The following is a 22,547-nucleotide window of genomic DNA, read 5'->3' as shown; positions in this document are numbered from 1 at the left end:
ATCTTTATCTTTATCACCCTTGAACTTGGTGAGCTGTCATCTCAAACTGCAGCAGTCCACTTGGTGTAGGTAGACAGACATTACTGTTAGGTCAAAACCCTGGAACTCCCTTCTTTACAACAGAGAAGGAAAGGTGAACCAGCTCTAGGTTTGGCAAGTGTCTGGTTTGAATGAGAAGTTGCTGATGGTGTTTCCTTCTGCCTAAATATTCAAATCTGAATATGTTCAGCTACCCTTGAGCCAATCACATAACTTCACAAACAGTAGGCTTTTGGCATTGACAACAGTCCACTAACCAATCGGCTGTTTGCTGCCAGCTGAACCAATATCCATGGGCCACGCCCATCCCAGGCTCCAGTTCACCTGAGTAGCAATGCTTCAACAAGCCTTTGGCTTTCAAAATCTGTCAATCCTCTTAATCTTTTCCTTTTTCAGTCTGCAATAAAAAATGCAGAAATGTAAAAAGATATTTGTATACTATTTCTGCTAGGGCTCCTGGGTACCATACTCTGTCAAATGCTCTCTTGATATGAAGTCTTTTCCCCCTTACCTCCTGAGGGTCCGTTATTTGATTGTAACATCCAACATCTACCAACCTCGCCCCTGAATATCTGCTTGTGGATAGTGCAAGATGGTCTTGGATATCTCCTCTCTTTTCTCCTCTTTCTGAACTTTCCTCCAAAGGTCTGCTGTCATCAAAAGAGCAAGGTTGTGGTGGACTCAGCATGATGTTGACCTTGAAGAAATGCTCAAGTGAGTACTGGAGTACCATTGTCCACTTCCCAGTGCAACCATAATCCTGATAGTTTCCTCTACAGTGTCCTGGTGTCAATGTGGCTCCAATTGTAGGCATACTGGATGGATGGGGAAGGGAGTTGTAAGCCAAATCCAAAGTGGGTATTCGTTGTTCCCCCAGCAGTCAGCCTCTGGTTTTTGTGATCCTTCAAGGGTAGTTTGGTTGACTGTCTCAGGGTGAATACATAATGACAGCTGTCAGGATAGTGGGTATTAATCAGCAGCATTTTAAGAGTATCGCCAACAACAAATACGCATCCAGGGAGTAATTGCCTGTGTGGTTGAGATATGCCACCTTCTTGATGCTTAAGGTCCACAGAGCTACATGAAACAATCACTAGCATCCTGCATATTGGGAATCATACTTGATAAAACCACAAGCTCAGTCTCCCATTTTCTCTTTGGTTAGAGGGGAGGTGATGCAGTAATCTATCACTCTGTACTAGACCTTGGACACCTTCACAGTCAAGAATGCATGCAATACTGTTCAATACCAAAAATGGAATTTGCTGGCAAAACTTAGCAGGTCTGGCAACATCTGTGGGAAGAAAGCAGAGTTAATGTTTCAGGTTTGGTGACTCGGACAGCAGCTTTTGTTTCAGATATCCATTATTTGCAGTTCTTTGCTTTTATTTTAGTGCACAATCGTTAAATGTTGGTGATGCCACTGCTTCCACCTGAAGCATCTACTGGTCGACAATTTGAGGGCCACAGTTATCGTCAAGATGACGGGCAGTACCATCCTTGTCCTTATGCAGATTCATGTCTCGTTGTAGGAGGTGGTACCTTACTGTTACTGCCACCCTTGTGAAATCTAGGTGTCTCAGGTGCTGTCATTAGCCGAGATAGAGGCAGAAGTTCTCTTTGAAAATCCTCGATGAAGAGGTCTTCTATTGAGAGCTACTATCCTCTTCCCTCCGTGCACAATATTCCTTCTCAGTTGCCAGGCTAATCTTTAAGTCATGCCACAATGTAAGAGTAAGTGTAACTTAACACTCATCACCAAAAGGAGGCGTTCTCTACGAAAACCTCCTCACTCCTTTGACTTTTTAGAGTCCAGCAACACTCCCTTTTCTAATGACACTGAACATGGTGAGTCCACTAACTCTGCAGCAACTGGCAAAAGTCAATAGCACCTCACTTGGACATCCCACGATGATCCTCGTAAATAGGACTGATAAGAAACAATTTGGAGGAGTGGTTCCTCCGGCATTATGTTTTAGAAGTCGCATTAACAAGACCCACAAGGTCCAAATTACCAGGTCATTTCTTATGTATTCATCAATGTTCTGTGGGTATTACTGGTGAGGTCAGGATTTTTTGCCAGCTCCTAAAAGCCCTTGAAAAGAATAATTTGCTGAATCAAGAGTCAAGCAGATTGCTATAGGCCTGGAGCCACATATAGGATAATTAGGCAAGAATAGCAGATTTCCTTATTGAAACAGCAAAGAAGATTAGTTTTAAAAATTAAGGGCAGTTGTCCTGGTCACCACTATGAAGACTAGCTTTACGTTCAAGGTTTATTTATTAGCTTAACTTCCACCAGCAGCAGTGTTGGAATTTGGGCTCATATTCACCAGAGCAGTAGTTTAAGTCTCTGATTTAGTTACTCCACTGAAATTGCTGCTTTGCTATCATCTCTTTTATACCAAAGGTAGTGTTGTGCACAGTTTGACTTCACCTTCTCATTCTGCTGATTCTGCCTCACTCACAGCCCAGCCAATCCCCCATCCTTAAAGTCATAGCACACCATAGCGGAATATCTAAGCTGTTTTTTTTTGTTTGCAATTTTGGGATTCCATCATGCTGTTTTCAGTGGTGTTACTGCACTGTACTTTGGATCTCTAATTACTTATCCATCTTCAGTCACTTACCTTCCTCACCGGAGCGTCAAAAACACAGTTGAGATGATCATTTAGGTAAAATGTTTGTACAAACAGTCCAATGTTCTAACTAGTGTGGGAACTCCTGAACCTTTCTTAGCTGACAGTTTTGTTATCCTAGGCGAAAGTGAGGACTGCAGATGCTGGAGATCAGAGTCAAGATTAGAGTGGAACTGGAAAAGCACAACAGGTCAGGCAGCATCCAAGGAGCAGGAAAATCAATGTTTTGGGCAAAAGCCCTTCATCTGAAATGAGTTTTGTTATCCTGGTCAACAACTCAGCAGCTATTTATCGGTCCTTCGAGATGCTTTTCATATTTAGTTAACTTACAACCACTTTGTGCCAAAGAGGGCTGAGGATTGCAGATTGCACCTTTTCCACTGAAAGTGTGTTTCCTGTTGCATGTGGGCCTGTCATTTATGATAGCTGAACCATGTTGTATCTAATTTATGGTATGTAAAGAGATGTCTGTAAGTCAAAGGGGCTTTATTGAAGAAGTTTTACCGAAAGTGCTTTAGACACATTTATATTTATAGTTCAGTGCATTTGGAATTTGCATAGAGAAGAGGTTTGGAGGCCACCCTGAAATAGAGGTTAACTTTTTTTTTGAGAATAAGTTAATTCTCATTGCAGACATTAAGGGTGTCACAAGGGCTAATATTACAGCTAAAAATACAGTTGACCTTGTGCTTAAAAATATGCAGGCATTACTAATTCATGATTTGGATTCTCTCAAATCAACCCAGAGCCAAGTAAGTCAACTATTATTTTGGAATTGGCAGAGATGTTTCTAGAATCATTGCACTTCTGGCTCATTATAAACTGTTCAGGGTTTGGAAGGTTGCTTTGCAAAATGCAAAATTTTAATATATTGCTTGTTTTTCTCTCTGTAACTCCCAGACATTATTTACTCCTCCACTCAAGGTGTTGGCGCTGATGGTATGCATAGACGGCCAATCTATTGAAATGAAATTAATTTGAAAATAGTGACTTTCACTCACAAACAATCATTGCTACCTATAGAAGGAAATGGGGGCTTAATATATGGGTTCCCAGAAGAAGTTTTCAAATGCTCTTGAACCTGGCCACTCAAACTGGAGGGTCAGAAAGGGCAAAAAAAAACCTGGAAAGACAACAAAAACACAAAGAAGCACTTTTATAAATTGAGTACTGGTTCCTAATGAACCATCATGGTTGGAAGCCTGCTTTTGGACAACAGCCAGAAGGCATTTCTGGCAGGCCCTACTTTGGGTGAGCTGAAAAGGTGGGAGAAATAGTGGAGCTCAGCTTTCCTACCAATGTGAGAAGGAAACTTTGCAGATTCTGGGAGGAGAGCCATAAGACTGTTGGAGATTGGAACAGTGGAAGGGAATTTGCCAACTGAGGCTGCGTCAGAACATTCTGTTTTCTCTCTTATTGTATATATCACAAACTGATACTCAACCATGTTATGAAATCCTGATGTCATTTTTAATTGAATGTGATGCATGAGTTAACGCTCTCCGGAAACCATTGTTCTCTCTTTAATGTTTTGAAATCTGCCACATCATGAGAAAGGTGTGGTCCTCCTTCATCTAGGAATGGTGGCATTTCACATTGTAGGCATGTGTGAGGATACTGATCCTTCAACAAGGTTATGCTGACCTTGGCTTTTTTTTTCAGAGAAGTCGTAAAAGCAGCAATTCCATAAAGTCTGGCTTGGATGGGATTTAGGGCCAATTTGATGATTGCTAACTGATACTGCCTCAGGAAAAACGCTTTCCAGTTTTAAAAAGGAACACTTGTACAATGAAAGGGGTGTGGCCAGTTCTCCCAGCTCAGCTTTGCTCTGGTTTGGTTTGGTTTTTGGCAGTTTGGCTGTTCACTGAATGCAGTCAGGTAGCTTTGAAACTACCGGACCCAAAGAAGAAGGTCCATGCTGATCCTCTCTCTGTGTGGCATTTCTCCTGTCAGACTTGTGTTTGATTTTACCTTTTGTGCTTAGGGGTGTTTATGGGAATTGTTGGAAGTGTTGGGAACAGCATCATTAAGTTGGTATAATCTGTTGGATTTTCAGATAGGTTAAGTTACTCTGTATTCTGTTCATGTTTCTTTGTAATTCATTTGGTCATCTTGTAAATAGATTCTGTTTTGTTTGAAACTCAGTGGTTTGACCAGCTGCATCCCTCCTGGAATATCCATGTTACAAATGCTTATAAGATCTAGCAAAGCAAGGGTCTGGCTACTTTCTTGGAATGTTTTGAGGGGGTCTGGCCTGGTCCAAAACACACACATTCACTATTTATCTCTGAACTGTGGTTTGGAGATGTTGATCGAAGGGCAGTTACATGAAAACAAAACAAATATGCAAGAAATGGGACACACACAACCCAGAAATGAGAGAAGTGGATGTTGATGCACGAAGAAGGGGGTAAGTGCGTCTGGAGCTATCACCTTCTGGTTAAAGCATCTGGGAATTTGCAGAACTGCATTTCAAAAGGTAATATTTACAGAATTCCAAAGCTTGGTGCAGGCAAACGGAGCTGACCCAGGCAGACTCTATATGGCAATTTGAGTGGATGAGTTTACCATAAGGTTTTGAATGACAGTGATGATAGCATTGATAGTCCTGAGTTGGAAGGTCATGACCTCTAACCTCGCACTAGATACTTGAACGTGTAATTGAGGCTGATGCATACATTATCCAGAGAGTGTTGCATTATTGAAAGTGCTGTTTCTCAAATAAGATGTCAAACCAAGTCTTCTGTTTGCTAAAGACGCACTGCATTGCATCAAGAAAGTATAGTTGGCCAGTATCCTGGCCAATAATTATCACTCGATCAACATCATTTCAAATATAATTTTTTATTCTTAATAAAACTTTGTGAGTTTGCTGTGGTCAAATTTACCATCTTGTTTCTTTATGTTCTGAGATGTGTTTTCAAAAGTGCTTAATTTGTTGTAAAACACTTTGAGACCATGAAAGATGTTAAATGAGAAAAGAAACCTTTTGGTTTATACAGCTATAGCTTAACCCATCAACGAGCAACATCTATTGTAAAGAGCTCCTTGATAGAAGGCTTAGAGCAGTCTCCATGCTGTGCAGATGCTCAGACTGATGTGAAACTGGCTTAGGTATTTGATTGGAGAGAACTGCCTTTTCTGGGTCAGCATAATACAGGGCACGAATATTGGGGCAATTAGACTTGTATTCCTGCAGTTCAGCCATCATACAGAAGCAGTGTTCGGAACTGGTGGCTTGACTGATCATCAATAAAGAATATTCTATTCTATTTGAGAGAGCATGAAGAGTGACCGAATATAAAACTATGTTCAAGTCTGCACCTGACGGAGTGTGAGAGGAGTGATCCAGAATAAAACCAGACCTGAGACCTGGACCAACAGAGGAGCAAAGGAATAACTGAAATTAAAACCAGGCCTTAGAGTGGATTTGCAGGAAAATGAGCTAGGTAAAGGCGAAGTGGTGCAAGCTAGTACAATTGCAGCATTTAAAAGGCATTTGGGTGGGTATATGAATAGGAAAGGTTTAGAGGCATATGGGCCAAGTGCTGGCAAATGGGACTATATTAGTTTAGGGTATCTGGTCAGCTTGGATAAGTTGGACTGAAAGGTCTGTTTCTGTGCTGTACATCTCCATGACTCTATGATACCTATCATGCAATTTAGGAAATTCTGCCTCCAAATTGTGCACAGCATACTTCCACAAACCGCCATGTGGTAATGACTCTATTATTGAGGTTGGCTGCGGGACAAATATTAGCTAAAATGCTGGGGATAAATCCATGGCTCTTCCTTGAAATAGTTGCCATGGAAATGTTTACATCCATCCGAAAGAGAGGCTGGTGCTTCATTTTAATATTCACCCAAAATGTAATGCCCCTAACAGCACTTATGGGCTAGCTTAGACTTTGTGCTCAAGTAGATGTGACAGATCGTACATCAAATGTTGTCTCCCACCCACCTATTTATCAACCCAGAATTATCTTCTTAAAATGTACCAGCACAACTGCAAGCCTGGGTCCTTAAGACTCGGAATGTAATGAGTATTCAAACAGTATTTCACAATGCTAACTTTACTTTGTCTTTAGTTTGTATTCTTATGATTCCCCTTTAAGAAAAAATGTTTAATTCCTTGTAACCGACTTAGTTAATCCAGAAGTCTGACATTACAAATCTGTAATATTAATTGGACAAGCAACCATTATATATATAATATTTTACTTCAGAAGTATTTGCCTAGAATATTAGAGGAATATTCACTCACTGTGATGCAGTACCAAGCGCAGAGTTGTCAAATGCAATTACAAGTATGTAGTTAGGCAAGTTATGATCAAGCTAAGGCTCAATCTGTCTAATCTGATTGTCCTTATAGCACTCTTCGAAGAACAGTATGAAATTCTTTTCATGTCATAACCAATATTCCTCCCCCAATCAACATCTAAAGAAACCTTCACCTGGTAAGTTGTGCTGTTGTGGATATGATTGTAGGAGAAGGTAGAGAATCCTGGTGACATGGAGGACTTAGAAACATATTTGTGGGCAATCTTGAAGATATGTAGAGGTTGAGTAATCTTGGAGATACAGATTGAGATTGAGCAGCTATAATGTCAAACACTTTGCCATAGCTTTGACAGCAGTAACGAGAAATCAGAGTGAAATGTCACTGCATCATTTCCCCAGGCTATCTGTGGATCTTCTGCTCTAGTGGTATGGTTGACAATTGGAAGAAACCCAATGGAAATTGATTCCTATGGAGAAGTTTGGATATCTCAGGTACATAGAAACATTTCAGAAGTTTAGCATCCAGAAATCTACTAGTTTCATACCTTTTTATACAAAATGTTAAAAAAAGGTCATATCATATGATGCATCTCAGCTAAGATGTATGATTTTTCAAGGATTTATGTAATTTGTGTGTATTAGACATAGTACAAATATTTACACTTACCTGATAGGAAAAAGAGTTTAAAGAGGAACAAAATGAAAGATTAGGAAGAGAAGGACGGACGGCACGGTGGCACAGTGGTGTGCACTGCTGTCTCACAGCGCCAGAGACCTGGGTTCAATTCCCGCCTCAGGCGACTGACTATGTGGAGTTTGCACATTCTCCCCATGTCTGTGTGGGTTTCTTCTGGGTGCTCCGGTTTACTCCCACAGTCCAAAATTGTGCAGGTTAGGTGAATTGGCCATGCTAAATTGCCCGTAGTGCTAGGTGAAGGGGTAAACGTACGGGAATGGGTCTGGGTGGGTTGCGCTTCGGTGGGTCGGTGTGGACTTGTTGGGCCGAAGGCCTGTTTCCACACTGTGTGATCTAATCTAAGGAAGAAAACTGCTGAAACAAAAAAGTAAAGAAGTTATGTTGAAGTTACATCAAATTTTGGAGAAAAGCATATAATATTGTTGTCATATTATAAAATAAATTACAAGGATACCATGAATGCAGGAGTAAATCTCTTGGGAGAGAATGAACAGATTTGGTTGTTTTGCAAAAGTAAAGGCTGACCTAATGACGATGTTTAAAATTATGAAAGGTTTGATAGAATACTCACTGAGGGGACAAGTACATTTGGGAAAAAGAACAAAACTAGAGCTGATCAGTACAAAGTAACCACTAAGAAGTTTAGTAAGGAATTTGTAAGAAACTGCTTTACATTGGTGGAGTAGTCAATAATGTGGATTACAGGAAGATGTAGATGGGCTGATTAGTTGGACTGTTCAGTGGCAAATGGAGTTCAGTTTGAATGAGTGGGAGGTGATCCACTTGGGCAGACCAAACAAGGTAAAATGGTACATGATGAACAGTAGGAACTGGGAAGCACTATGGATCAAAGGGAGCACTGTTCTCTTTCAGCAGCGGTACAGGCAGATAAAATGGTTAGGAAGGCATATGGGATACTTGTCTTTATTAGCTGAGGCATAGACTTTACGAGCAGGGAGATAGATGCTGAAACTATATAAAACCATATTTGGAGTATTGTGCGCAGTTCAGGAATCCACATTCTAGGAGGGATGTGATTGCACTGAGAGTATGCAGAGGAGGTTTAGCAGGTTGGTACATGGACTTGTGAATTTTAGTTATGAAAAGAAATTGGATAGACTGGGATTGTTTTCCTTGAAGCAGAGGAGACTGAGGGGCCACATGATTAAGATACATAAAATTAGGAGCGACATGGATAGGGTAGACAGGAAGATGGAGGGATCAATGCCTGGGGTGTAGGTTTAAGGAAAGGTTTAGAGGGATTGTGAGGAAAATAATTTTCATCCAGAGGGTGGTGGGAATCTGGAACTCATTGGCAATAGGTGTGATAGAAGCAGAAACCCTTATTACATTTGAGAAGTATTTAGCTCTACATTTGCAATATTAAGACACACCGGCCTCCTGGGCATGTTCTGGAAAATGGGAATAGAATGGTTAGGTGTTTGATCAGTGCAGACTCAGTTGCTTGAAGGGTATTTTACAGTGCTGTACACACGTATTGGCTCTACATATCTATGAATCAGAATGCTGAGAATATTGAACCTTCCACAGGGAGTAGTGAGATGAATAACATAAATGCATTTTAGGAGAGTCTAGGTAAATATAGTGGTAAGAAGGGAGACAGTTGAATAAGAAAAGATGGGAAGAGACTCAAGTGGAGATTGGCCTGGTTGGACTGGATGGCTTGTATCTGTGTTGTATACCTTGGCAATCCTAGATTCAAAAGAAAATAAAGCAATTTGGACTGTTCAGGACAAGGTACTCTGTTGGTTTATTGATTGACTGCTAAATGTTACAACAGCAAAGTTAAGTGCAATTGTCATTAAAAAGCCTACTTTCAGCATATTGATACGTGTGTAAAACATCACTCCTTGTCATAATATTTGCCAGGGTGAGCACTAATAACTAGTTATTAACAATATTAATCACATCCGGTGTGGTTTTACATTGTATGTTGCATATGCATTATATTGGCATCAGCTTGCGTGAGAAAGTCCTGAGCTACATTTACTTGAATACTTGAGTGCTGTGCACTTTTAAAAGAAAGAATAGTAAAGTTGAAAGCTTTTTGTTAGTTTTAAAGCAGAACAGACATTTAAAAGCAAATGACGCAAAATGATAATAAGTAATGCACTTTAAAAGATCTCTTTATCCAGGTTAAATAATTCATGACACATTTTATTTTGAATAAGCTGTGATTGTACTTGCGTTTTCAAGAATAATTGACTGGGCAAGCAGGCAGTCGGTTTTTCTGCTTTTGGGAATGCATGCACAGACTTGCCCTCAATCTTTACCTTCTCTACCAGACAAGTAAAACTTGATTTTTATTGCTCATCTGAGATGTTGGACAAGTCATTGAAAGAGACACTTGTCTGCTGTCCCGCGTGGACACCCCAAATCTCATGATGCTATATTGAAGATGGTCTCTCTAGTGTCATCAATCAATCCATATCTTAAAGTCATAACCACATGCTGTTTGAGCTTTTGTAAGGTTGTGAATAAATATAACTCCACATTGGTAAATAATGATAAAATAAAGATTTGTGCCGTAAAGATTCTGTGATTCAGAACCAAACAAAGCTGTGGCAATGGCAGCAGAAATCTGTGCACACCTGCCAAAGTGTTTAAAAACTCTCTGTAAGATTTCTTAACACATTTAAGGCCCAGACTGCATCTGTTCTTAGGTGTCACAGAGACTTGGCTAAATTATACTGAGATGGTAAATGAATTCCTAATACTCCATAGTGAATGTTTTATCCTGTGAGGAAGAGCATAACTGGAAGCCTTCAATTTAAGATGGTCACCAAGAGATCCAAAAAGTTATTGAGAAGAAACATTTTTGTTCAAACTATGTGGTGGAACTTGCTACTGCAAGAAGATGCAAGTAGTGTAGATGCATTCACAAAAAAAATGAGGGAAAAGGTTGGAGGGTTATGAAGATCTATTTAGATGAGAAGATGGGAGGAGAATTAACTGTGACATGAAAGCTAACATGGCCGAGTTAGGCAAAGCGGCCTATTACTGTGCCATGTATCCTATGCAATGTGCTCCTAATTTCATCTATGGTATGGTTCAGGGGTGCCAGGGCATGCGCAAAAACTTGGGGTGAGCTGAGCACTAAGGTGAGGCAGAAACTGGGTTTTTGGGAGCACCACTCCCTCTCCATCGCAGGATTATCAGTTGTGAGCTACTCTCTGTTGTTGTACATAGCACACTGGCTCATGGCCGATAGTGCACTGTTGCAGTCACTCAAACAATCTTTTACTTCCTCTGGAGGTGTAAGATACCTCTGGGAAGAACATGCCCAATACCATCCTCATCCTGATGGCCATTTTTGTGTGTGTAGCTGTATCAATCTGTGTGTAGACCCTTGATGCGCAAACACCAAGTGTCGCTATGTACTGTGATTCTACTTGTCCTCGGTATTGCAGAGGATGAGACTTGCCTTGTTGCAGCCACATAGTTGGACTGATCCATATCACCTGTTCGTTGTGGAAAAATTTGCAAACAAAAGCACTTTTGACCACAGGCCCATCAGGAAGTGGTCAGTGCATAATGCCCTCAAGATCCTGCAGGAAAAAGAGAGGAAAAAAAGGGTCAAAACGTCAGCTCTTTTCTCTCCTTACAGATGCTGCCAGACCTGCTGAGATTTTCCAGCATTTTCTCTTTTGGTTTCAGATTCCAGCATCCGCAGTAATTTGCTTCTATAGAGGGTTACTCTTGTTGGGTTGTTCCCTAAGTAGACTATCAAAGTCATTTGGCAGAATGCCTCATCTTCACAATGCTTCAACAAGCACCTAACACGGCGTGCCTGGTATTAAGGAGGGCACTGCCTGTCAGATCCTTCATGTACATCCAGACTCTCTCTGCCATCACATGCTGCCCTCAAAGTGGCTGTGAGCAGGAAGAGACTGTCACACATCTCCTGCTGGAATGTGCCTTTGCAAAGGAAGTCTGGAGACAGATGCAATGACTTTCGTTGAGGTTTGTCCCTTGGGATGGGACCATTCGCCACAGCAGATTCGCCACCGATGATTAGCCACTGCCCTCTAACCGCAGAGGACGCTTAGCCACCACCCATTGGTCACTGAAGACGATTCGCCACCACAAATAAATCGTATACTTTGAAGCACTCACAGATTTTCTGCCTCAAGAACTACAACCAATACTAGATTGGTTTGAATTTAATTATATTGGACTCTACAATAAACGTGGCAGTAGCCGAAGGGCACCTTTGTGGTCGGTCTATGAGACAACAATAAACGATGAAGATCGCGCAAGTAATCACGCTGAAGCCGCTCATTGGAGAATTGCTTTTGTACTCAGAGCTCACCACCCAACCATATGGAAATTTATTGGAACATTAATGAAAGTGCAAAAGGGGCGAGATTTATATATGGAACAGCTGATAGTGGGTTACCCACCACAAATAATGCTAAAAAAAATTGAGACGCAGACGATAGAATAAAAAAAATTTGTTCTTGAATACAGCGAAAGAGATTGCTTGGAATATCTTAGAGAAATAGCGCATAAATATCAAATGAACTGAAATTTCATTGTTTAATATTAATGTGAGATTTTACAGCCATTATAAAGATTTAAAAAATATATTTCCTTTTTCTGGTTAAAGTTTGTAACTCATTTTTCTATATAAACCAATAAAATGATATTGATAAAAAAAAGAGGTAAATTAAATATGTAGTATATAGTTGTATAAATAAAGGGGACCGAGAAGTATGAAAGAACAGGCAGGAGGGAAAACAATCAGTACATATATATATTTCCGGTGGCAAGTAGTCTCCAGAGGTCAAACGACCCCAGAGGAGAAAGACTGGTGGAGAACTGGCAGTGGCTAATCATCAGTGGAGAATCTGCCGTGGCTAATCGTCACCCACCCTTGTCCCGAGCTGCTCCGGACCGCAGGACTTTGTGCTCCAGGATGCACACCGAGACAAACAGTGACTGCGCTTGGAGGACCATCAACTTGGTGAAAGATGTTCTTTGGTCAGCCCGAAACTTGTTGCTTTCTCAGAGCAAGGAGTTGACCCTGAGGGAAATCTTGATCCTACAATTAAGTCTGAAGTGGGAAGAAGCAAATGTGTGGTATTTGTCGGGTAATGGCAGGCTGTCAGTTTTAATAATTACACCTGAGACCACCACTCAGGGATTAAATGGGAATTGCATGGCTTCCCTATGCCTCCCAAAGGCTACCTAATGCCTAATTGAGGGATCCAGTATTATGAAATGCAAGGCCACAGTGTTATAGACTGGCCCATTCTAAGGTCCAGGACTGTGTGCTGACGGTCGCACTGAAGCTTGGGGCAGCTGCTGCCATGGTGCAGTGAGGGAAAACCACCATCTAAGGTCTTTCTGCTAATATTAAATAGGCGTCCGTTCAGTTATCAGACCTTCCTGGTGTCTCAAATATATGTAAATAACATGTTGCATTAGTAAGAAATGCCTTTGGCTTGTTGGAACTGTTGGGAGAATCTAAAGTTTGTTGTTTCTCAAAATGCAAAGTCTGCATAGAACCGAACTACTCTAGTGACCATGCATGTATATAAAGATACTTTTATGAATAAAGCATATTTTTGAAATTAAAAATAGTCTATCTTATTCGAACCTGATACAAATTTATCCACCTCAGTCACTTTTTCCTTCTTTATGTAAAACGCTCTGTTAGGTGGTGCTCTCTGTGTCCACCATTTTCCACTTGCTGGCACTCCAGTGCTTGCCCTTTTCCTCCCATTCTCTTTCTTGAAACCAGGTATTAGAAAGAAGGGCAGGTTTTGTTTTCAGTGGCCTTGCATTTCATAATACTGGATCCCTCAATTAGGCAGTAGGTAGCCTTTGGGAGGCATAGGGAAGCCATACAATTCCCATTTAATCCCTGAGTGGTGGTCTCAGGTGTAATTAAAATAAACTGACAGCCTGCTATTACCCGACAAATACCACACATTTGCTTCTTCCCACTTCAGAATTAATTGTAGGATCAAGATTTCGCCACCACCAAACTGGTGAGTGGGCCTCTCTCATGCTTAAGCGTTTTTTAGCTGTCATGTTTCCTGCCAAAGTGGGCTCAACTAAATTCCATCCAAGATTGCAATATTTAATGGTAGAAAGAATGTTTACCAATTTAGCTAGGAAGTGATTTACACCCAAGCTATTGAGGTGGTTGACTGATGTGTCGTGCCAATTTTGTTAGATATCTAAAATATTTTTAAGACTTGTGTTTATGTTGTTCGGGTGGCTGACATCTGTTGAAGGACCTGTCTGTCAAATTGGACTGCCTAAGCTGACCTCTGTTCAGGGTCTCCAGGGGTCATGAACCCACTGCCACTGAAAAGCCATTCTTATATTTTTAGTCTCAGCTCTAGATGAGCACGGGTGCTTATCTCAACTTTGTGTTAGTTTGAAAGGTCAATTTATCTTGCTATCAAGATATTCAGAGAACAGATATGGTAGACTGGAGGTGAGCTTATTTCTGATGGCTGACACACTTATTAGGCCGTGGTTCAACCATTAAAGGTTAAGGAGGAAAAAATAGGAAATACTTCTACATCTAAAGGCTGGTGGGAATTTGGAAGTGTCTTCCCAAAATGACAATTGGTATTATATTTATATTATTCATTTTAAAACTGAGATTGATACATTTTTGTTGGTTAAAGATACTAATGAATATGACACACAGGCAAGTTTAAGAAGTTAGGTTGCAGATCAGCCATGACCTCATTGCTTGTTGCAGCAGGCTCAAGAAGCTAAATGAACAACTGCTGTTCCTATGTTTCTCCACCAACCCACCCCAACCTGGGCCTTACCTAGAGGCCAGTGCTGGCAAGTTGAATGACCTGAAGCTGAATTTGTTCAGTAGGAGAGCTACCTGTATCACTGGTACAAGGTGGAAAGTAATGATTCCAACTATGTTGTCTTTTCCCGAGGATGGGGGATTTCAAGCCTAGGGGACATATTTTTAAGGTGAGAGGAGAGACGTTTAAATAAAACATAAGGGGCAACTTCTTTACACAAAAGGTGGTTCGTGTGTGAAATGAACTCCCTGAGGAAGTGGGCACAATCACAACATTTAAAAAACATTTGTATAAGTACATGAGTAGGAAAGGTTTGGAAGGATATAGACCAGGATCAGGCAGGTGAGACTAGTTTTATTTGGGATTATGTTTGGCATGGAATGGTTGGACTAAAGGATCTGTTTCTGTGTTGTATGACTCTATGTAGGTGAGACTACGTTGTAATTTATTGTGCTGTGCACACAGTCTATTCTAGAGTTGATTCAATGGAATTTCTAGGTTTTATATACACTTACGTAATCCACACCACCTTTAAACATGTGCCTTAGGTGGGAAGGTGGCATGATAGAATTTAAACCATTGAAATGTCTGTGTTTACAATATAGCAGTCACTTATTTTAGTCAGAAGGGGAAAATGATTATCTATTTGCATTAAGAACAATTTCAATTGCTGGTTGCAATGTTTTAAGTACTATTTATGTTGTGTAGAAACAACTGTATTTACACGCTCATTCACTCAGCCAGTCAATAATTAGACCATTAGTCTTGTGCTAGTCACATTTGATCAAACTAGTATAAGTGTTAGCTGCTCAGTAACAGAGTGAATAAAACAATTATTATTAAAGCCATGAAGTGACCTACATGGGTGCTACTTGGCATTAACGTATATGGTTCATCTAGATTAAATACAAAGGGTGGAATTTTCTTAACCCATGATGTACCATTTTTTTTCAGGTGAGAAAACCATCTGGCTAATTAGCAGTAAAATAATGATGAAAATCTGAGGCAAAACCTGACATTTCAAACTCAACAACTCTTGCAGCATTATGTTAATTTTTAATCTGAGACAGTAAGTTTTTATTACAGAAAGGTATTAAAGGTTATGGGCTAAGGGTGGTATATGGAGTCAGGCCACAGATCAGCCATTCCCTCATTGACTGGTAGAACATACTCGAGGGACTGATTGGCCTACTTCTCTTCCTATGTTCCCATGTGTAAACTTCAGAACTGTTCTGAAGAAGGGTCACTGGATTCAAAACATTAACTCTGCTTTCTCTTCACAGATGATGCCTGACCTGTTGAGTTTCTCCACCAATTTCTGATTTTGTGGCTAATTAGAACACTTTGCCAAGTCTCTGTCATTGGGTCATGGCATTGACTTCCAGGTTTGAAAAGTGTGGTGCTGGAAAAACACAGCAGGCCTGGCCTTCTGGTCTCTAGCATCTGCAGTCCTCACTTTCTCCTAATTGACTTCCAGCTTCCCTGAATGATTGGGAAGGGCAGATAGGGTGACCAGTCAGTTCTGTGAAAGGAAGGATTTCTAATTAAAAAAGAACTCGAGATGCCCGCAATGGCTCACCAGCTCTTGGATTTGTGAGGCTTTGGCAGCCACAGCACTGAAGGGGAGATCTGGAAAGGCTACTCTGCTGGAGCTGTTGGTTGGGATGTTACTCCTGCCTTGTGCCTCCCCAGAGGTGGATGGTGGTGCTGCAAAACCAGTTTCAATGCCATAACAAAGGCTGGCAGTAGGGATGTGCAACTGAAAGGAATTGACGGGCTGTGCAGGTGAAATACCTTCCAAAAAGTTGACCATCACCTATCAACACCAATGACACTTCCTGGGAGAAGCAATGTTTCAACAGCAGTCTCCTAATGACTGTGGCTGCAATTGTTCAGTTTCACCTGATTAAAGCCTTCCTGACATGTCAATTTCAGTGAAAAAGCCCTTTCTACTGTCACTCACACCTCATTGACCCTGGTGAGGTGTGAGTAGGTTAGGAAGCCAGTGTCAGGATGGGAAATCCAGAATTCAGCATTAACACAGTTCTTGATTTGCTTTTCAGATTGCCTTTATTATTTACCAGCCAGATCCAAGGGTGTTACTTGCTCACCTTCAAACCTGCCTGGAGAATATCTGGAAGAAATGGGTGATATAAGGATCCCAACCCAACATCACTTGGGAAACTGCCCCCAGAATCTCCATGATTCCTAATTTTTCTGCAAGGTCAAAGGTTGACAGGCATGTTTGAAAATGAGTAGAACATAGATATTAAAACAATACAGCGCAGAACAGGCCCTTCGGCCCTCGATGTTGCACCGACCTGTGAACTATTCTCAGCTCGTCCCCCTAAACTAACCAATCATCATCCATGTAATGTTGCAAGTCCTAGCTTATGCAGAGTTTGGTGGGGCATTTCAGAAAATGAACTGTGAGGAGAAAGAGTGCCCGACAGCCACAAACTCACCAACCATGAAAATGCATTTTCAAAATGTACAGTAAAGAGGTTAAGTGCTTAATATCATGCTGTAAAGACAACAATCTCTCCATCAACATCAGTAAAACAAAGAAGCTAGTCATTGACTTCAGGAAGTGGAGTGGAGGGCATGTCCCCATCTGCATCAATGATGCTGAGGTGAAGATGGTCAAGTTGCTGGGAACAATGATCACCAACAATCTGTCCTGGTCCACCCATGATAACACAGCAGTCAAGAAGTACAACAACACTTCTACTTCCTCAGGAGGCTAGGGAAATTCGGCATGTCCATAAATTATTGTTGATGCACCATCAAAAGCATCCTATCGGGATACATCACAGCATGGGATAGCAACTACTCTTCCCAAGACCGAAAGAAACTACAGAGAGTTGTGAACACATCCCAATCCATCACACAAACCAGCCTCTCATCCATTGACTTCATCTATGTTTCCCACTGCATTGGAAAAGCAACCAACATAATCAAACACCCTTCCCACCTTGGTTATACCCTCCTCCACCCTCTTCCAAGGGAGAGAAGATATAAATGTTAACACACATGTATGAACAGATTCAAGAACAGCTTTTTCCCCACTGTTATCATATTTTTGAATGGATCTCTAATGTTAATGTTGATCTCTCTCTCTGCATCTTCTTGCTGTAACACTGAATCCTGCACTCTGTTCTATTACCCTGATGCATTTGCTATTACAATCTGCCTGTAAAGTGTGTAAGACAACTTCTTTCACTGTACCTTGGTATATGTGACAGTAATAAATCAAAAAGATATGATTTTATGCAGTAAACATCCAGATGAAAATCTCTCAAATATCATCCCACGCAAACACAATTGCCCAAGCCTTCTCACTATGAACAGTGGAGACTGTATCGAACAGGTAATCATATCTATTTTTTAATGAAATGCAAATGTCACATCAGATAGCAATGCATTAGACATAAGCTATATAATAACCCCTTATAGATCCTTCCCTGTACTTGGAGTATCATGCACAGTTTAAGTTTCTATGTGATACTCACATGTAGAGGAATGTGAATAAACTATTTGTATGTTATCAGATCTGAGAGATGATAATTCTTTGGAAAGTTTAGACAGGCTACCGCGTTGTTCTTCAGAATAGAGAATGCTTGGGGTGACCCAATAAAGGTCATCAAAGTGATGAAGGGGCTTGAAATGTTTCCACTTGCAGGAAGTGTCAAACAGAGGAATCATAAATGTAAAAAAGTTACAAATGAATCCAAAGAGGAATCCAGGAGAATTTTCCCAGAGAATGGTTAGATTGCCAAACATATTACCAAATGTGAGCATCTGAGGAGCAGGAAAGTCGATGTTTCGGGCAAAAGCCCTTCATGACCAGCATCTGCAGTCCTCTCTTTCATCTATATTACCAAATGGACTAATTGAATCAAATTATTTAGATCCCTTAATAGAAAGTTGGACAAGTATAGGGGCATGGTAGAATTCGGTTAATAAGGATGCAAGAAAGCTGTTGAAAAGCATAAACACATATAAATCTGTTGGATTGAATGTCTTGTTTCTCTAATTTGTGTTCCATGTAGGTTCAGCACCTCAAGAACAAATAAAAAGGAAATTCTATTTCAATCTTCCTCTAGAAATTGTTACAATTGTCGTGAAAATGGACTATCAACATTTAGTTTCCAACATTTGATCTTAATACCTAAGTCTTTCTAGCACTAAAGTAAAGTTGTGTAAAAAACCATGCTGACTTAAAACGGTTGCTTTGATCACCAAGTGAGCTCAGGCACCCACACAGAATATATTGTATATAACCAACTGTCTGAAACTTACCATTTTAATCAAGGAACCATGAAACTCAGTGAGACATGAAGCATTTTACAGTTCTTGTTTTACTCACAATTAAATGATAACTTCATTTATGGCAGTTGAAAGGTTACCTGCAGAGTGTTGGATTTGAAAAAAATTTAAAAAAGCTTGACTGGAAATACTCAAATGAACCATACTTTAGTAGCTTGCTTTGAGTAACAAGGAGAGAAAGTGACATAGACTGAACACGATAAGCTTCTCTCTCCCTCTTGTTTCATTACCAGCAAATCTGCACCAATTTTAGCAAAAAGCGAAGTGTGACAATCTCTGTTTACTGAGAAATCAATGTTATTTCTAAGCTTTGCACTCCTGAGGCAACAGAGGGCTAAACAGTTGGACTCAAGTTTCACTTCTGCAACTCAAAGACTCTCTAAAAACCATTGAACTGCAACTGCTGTTATCTTTCAGTCTGTACTAGATACAATCTCTGTAAGCTCATTATCTGTATTTTGTGTGTACTTTGTGTTCTGGTATTTTGTTTTTTTTCAGGTACTAAAACGCCAGCCTTTTCATTCAATTAAATCTTGGCATTGGCTCTTTACTTTTGATCTGGTTACTCGAGTTTAATTACACTGCGATAGTTGCGGTTTTGTTGCAACTGACTGAGAAAAGGATCAGAAAAGAGAGGAACCGTGGCCTCTCCTGGTCATAACAATGTGGTCAGACATTAGATGTTGTACCCTACAAAGTAAAATGTACAGGGCTTTAAACTGGTTATGTGATTCAATTGTGGAGATAGAGAGGGTGAAGTAACTACCTAATTTCATCAGTATGAGATCCAGGGAATTTTAACTGCTGGCCATCATGAACATTTAACTTGTGAATGGACTAACCCCCAAATTCTCTGCTATGTTCCTGTACCTTGAAAAGTTGAGGATATGGCCGATAGTCTCTTTCTAGTGGCTCAGGGATAAAGAAACGAAAGCTGGCATCAAATTAGCCAAGAGAAATGTGGCATCCTTTCAAGAATTACTCCCAGGATGCATGTTCAAAGAAGGAAATATTATAATGACCTATCGAGAATGATGGAACCCTTTCCATTCTTGGAATATGAGCATCACTAGCACTATTTTTTGCTTTATCCCTAATTGCCCTGAGAGGGCAATGTTTCTTTAATGTTTCAGTGGACAGAAACTCAAGTAGAAAGGGATGGAAAGTCTTCCTATGGTATTTGAATAAACCTGTTTCTGCCAGGTAGGGTGAGTTAAAATTCCCTCTTGCATTGCAGTATCATTGTGTTAGATGGAGAGAAATTTTCAACAATAAAGAAATACTTTCTGAATAACATTTTGTTATGAGATCCCGGAAACACAGATTGACAGACTGTAGCAGCTAGACAGTGCTTAGCCCTTGTTTTCAATATAAAATTACATTTTTGCATCAAAGGCAGCATGCTTGGAACGCTTTAGCTGCAGAAAGTTGCTTAGTCAGTGTCACAATGAAGATATTTTGTAAATCAGTTGCATGTGTGATCTCTAGGCTTTCCAGAACCTCTATTTTTGTCAGAGTGGTGTGATGAAGCTAAAAGTTGCCTTTCGCAGGAGCTAATTACAGAGCTGAGTGGACATCTTGCTCCCTGTGTAATACCTCGTACAAGACCACAGAAATTAGGAGAAGGCAGGAAGTACTTTAAAAGTAGTTTTGATAATGTTGCTAAGCATATTCAAGATGTAGTGAAGATGTATTCAAACTTGGAGTTTGACTCCTATGACAATGAGAGTTCCAGAAATGCAGGTTTGATTGTTTTAATAAATTCCTATTTTCTAATGTAAGGGATTTATTATGAAATGCAAATGAAATAAAAGAGAACAAAATAATAATTTCCCAGCAATTCTGTGATAAAACATTATTCATTTTCATGAAGGTCATTAATTTTAATGTCAGTAACAAATGTCGGCGACTACTTTTTATAATCTAAATTTTGACACTTGGTTGACCATATGAAGCCATAGCAGTCATTGTTACATATTTTTGTCCTATGTAATCAATCCTTGGGGACTCTTATTACTTGTTAGTGTCACATTACTCAAACCAAAATAACATGCAGATAAGAATGTTAAAAACATTAACAAATTACAATACAGCTGTGGTTACATTTCCAAAGGACTTCCTTGGCTGGGACATCCTGACTTTTGAAAAGAGCCACATAAATGCAATTATTGCTTCCTTCTTCCCCTCTTTTTCCTTCTTTCTTCCCTCCTCTAACTTCTTACAAAGGACACAATATACTTTATGTTTTGGTTCATGTAAATACTGTCCAAGCATTCTAACCAAATCATCAGAGCATCTCAATGTCATAGGTTATTAAACAGTTAAGAAAAATTATATAATGCCTTTGACAACATAAAGACATCTCAAAGTGATGTATAGCCAAAGGAGTACTTTTTGAAGGTGTAGCTAATGTTGTAATGCAGGAAAAGAGTGAGTAATTTGTATATGGCAGTGTTCCCACATATAGTAGTCTGGTATTGATCAATAATCCATTTTGAGATGCTGCTTGAGGGATAATATTAACTAGGGTGCATGGGATAACTACCCATCACTTCTTCAAAATAATGTCTTGGGATTTTACCATCCACCTGAGAGAGATGTTACCTCAATGTAAACTAACATCTAAAACACAGCCCATTTGACTGTGGGTCACACCCTGAGTACTGTACATGGATTTCTGTGGTTGAGCTGCTGAATTGAAACATAGTAACTCAGAGGTATGAATGCTGCCAACTGAACCATGATTGCCAAATGAAACCTACAACAGTCCCAGAGTTTGTCATGCTGAATAAGTATCTTTCAAGATTGCTCATATTATCCCAAAACACTTAGACACCGTCTTGTAAACGCTTTTGAGAAAAAGCACCTTGACTTGCACACGAATGAAAAGTTAAGATGTGTACAACTGAGAAAACTTGTAAGCGAGGCCAGGTGAATATTGCAGTAGATTTTAGGAAGTATTGACAAAGTAAGAATGTAACAATGCAGTTCGACAGTAATGACATCAATGAACACCAATCTGTGTGCAATAGTGATAATTTGGCATGTATTGTCAATATCTTCAAGCTTTTTTAAACTGCTGTTGTCAATAGAGTACCTTCGGTAATGTGGCATCAGAGGTGCAAATGTCACAGGGAGGGAGTGATGATCAAAGAGATCATTGTCAGCCCATACTCATCTCCTAGCGACTGTTTCTCCTGGTACAATGGTGGAGCTTGGATTGTCCTTCTGCTCTCTTGGTTACAGTTAGTTCTAATTGCGGGATAGGAAGGCCAGATTTAAAAATAATTTGAAAATAGAGATTCCTGTTGTCATGAGGTTAAAAAGGTACAAATTGGTGAAGTAGATGAAGTGAGATTTGGAAAGAAGTCACCATTTGAGAAAAGTAACTGAATTAGAGACTAGGATAGTCATACTATTATTCCAATATGAGTTAAGAAGTATTTGTTCAGAGATATGTATACGCAAGTATCCAAAGTTTCACATTACTCACCACTGCACCAATCTGTTCATTGAAACTGTGAATCACATTGCAGCAGGAGGTGTGACCTAAGAAATAATAAATGCTGAATTAGACTAAGAAAAATCAATCTTAATTAGTGTGATAGGGAAAAATAAAAACTGAATGAATCATGTGGAAAAAGAAGTGACCTTCATAACAGCATTGAATGTACTATTCCAACTCAGGATAAATGGGAAGGCTGATGATGTTGTAGAGGCATTTGAGAAATTTAAATACAAAACCTCAGATTGATA

The 22,547-nt window shown here is 40.0% G+C and overlaps 1 protein-coding gene across 1 annotated transcript in view; it reads left to right on the top strand.

Moving 5' to 3' along the window:
* lratd1 (LRAT domain containing 1) overlaps positions 1-20,631 on the top strand; it is a 42,809-nt gene extending 22,178 nt beyond the window's left edge. Inside the window, exon 3 of the transcript XR_011955203.1 lies at positions 16,526-20,631. The gene's annotated coding sequence lies outside the window, so the exon portion shown is untranslated. The remainder of the gene's footprint in view (positions 1-16,525) is intronic.
* The last annotated feature ends 1,916 nt before the right edge of the window (positions 20,632-22,547 follow it).

This window comes from Chiloscyllium punctatum, chromosome 3 (assembly GCF_047496795.1).
Source record: "Chiloscyllium punctatum isolate Juve2018m chromosome 3, sChiPun1.3, whole genome shotgun sequence".
NCBI lineage: Eukaryota > Metazoa > Chordata > Chondrichthyes > Orectolobiformes > Hemiscylliidae > Chiloscyllium > Chiloscyllium punctatum.
This window is presented reverse-complemented; position numbering and strand designations above follow the sequence as displayed.